This window comes from Bombus impatiens, unplaced genomic scaffold (assembly GCF_000188095.3).
Source record: "Bombus impatiens unplaced genomic scaffold, BIMP_2.2 scf_0320, whole genome shotgun sequence".
In the NCBI taxonomy this organism is placed as follows: domain Eukaryota; kingdom Metazoa; phylum Arthropoda; class Insecta; order Hymenoptera; family Apidae; genus Bombus; species Bombus impatiens.
The window spans coordinates 252,233-253,750 of NT_176739.1; the positions used below are offsets into that span (position 1 = coordinate 252,233).

The 1,518-nt window shown below is 36.0% G+C and overlaps 1 protein-coding gene across 3 annotated transcripts in view; it reads right to left on the reverse strand.

The window, feature by feature from the left end:
• Positions 1-662: 662 nt before the first annotated feature.
• Positions 663-1,518, reverse strand: part of LOC100741341 (plasma membrane calcium-transporting ATPase 3) — an 87,080-nt gene continuing 86,224 nt past the window's right edge. For all 3 annotated transcript variants that reach the window (XM_033320577.1, XM_033320575.1, XM_033320576.1), the window contains one exon: positions 663-1,518. This exon is cut by the window's right edge and continues 4,428 nt beyond it. The gene's annotated coding sequence lies outside the window, so the exon portion shown is untranslated.

Sequence of the window (1,518 nt, forward strand, 5' to 3'; positions counted from 1 at the left end):
TCTCTTTCTCCAACAAGATTAATTCTTTCGCAAACCAATATCAATCAATATCTATTGTGAAGTCGATATTGAGACTCAATTATCATTATCATTATCATCATCATCGTCGTCGTCGTTATTATCACTAATATTATTATTATTATTATTGATTCAACAAGGACAGAAGACAACGGTTAACAATAAATTCTGTGTAAGAATATTTAAATGCCGCAAAAGGATTAACCTTGCAATCTGGAAATACCGACGGAAACAATTTGATCGGCGATGGGGACGACGATCTCCGGTTTAGTCAAATCTACGAGAAAGTTTGCGTCACGGGCCACCGGAAGTCGCCCCCCCCCCCTCTCGCTGTTCCTCTAACTCTCTGATACAGTGATAAATAAACCGCAGATTTCTATGCAATTATAAGAAATTTAAAGATACAAAAATGCATAGAATGTATAGAATGTATAGTATAAAGAAGTATATCTAATATCCAAGGTATAATAGCCTTTATAACATTTAATAAGTAAAAGAAATTTCTGTCTAGGTCCTACTCATTTAATTGTATCTCTTGAACATATGAATTTGCATAAAAATCCGCTGTCTAGTGATTAGGTTTACTTTACAAGGATATACAAGTGTTTTCTGGCTACTCGTCTCCACCGAGTTCCTTTAAACAAAAACGAACAAAATCATCGGATTGCTTGATCAATCTATAGGACCATTATCATGATCGTGATCTAACCAATAATAATATATATTTACAACAAAAACAAATGACATAAATATGTAAAAAGATTGAAAAAAGGAAAAAATACTATAGAAAGTAAGTAAATGATTGAGAATTATTTTATAAGCCAAACATAACCTATACATATAAGAAAAATTTTGAGCATGATAAATGCCCCTAGAGATCGATGACCGATTAAAGGCGCGAGAATACTATTGTATGTATATATATAGTATATATATAGCATATATATATAGTATATTTACATCGTTAGGTGAAGACAGCTCGATCTCGTTACAGGATCGATAATCAGTTCGAAGCACGAGATGGGAAACGACGTTTACGGATCGATGCAATATCATACCGCTGCACGAACATGATTTTTCTCACTTTCATCGTGTCGATTAAGTTCACACTTTATATTCTATCCTCTTCTTCTTTTATTCATCCTCTTCTGTCTTTTATTCCATCTTCTTTTCTTCTTGCTCGTAGCAACGTCGAAAGGAAACACAAAAGGTATAGAGACGTCCCCGGAGCAGAGTGGCCGATTTTACAAGGATTCGCACCGGTGACGATCGTCGCGAGGTATATACAAGGACAGTTTCTCTTTCATCAACTTCGATGCTACGAGAACTCAACTATATATTTTGTCTCAAGAATGGCCTCGAATAAAACCTTACACACGAGCAGCTTCTATGCCGGAATATCAAGCTGACCACAGTCAGCTGACCATATTTTTCTCTTCTCGTACTTTTATCTCCCCGTGGAATCGTTCGTTCTCCCCCCCCCCTCCCTTCCTTACTCTT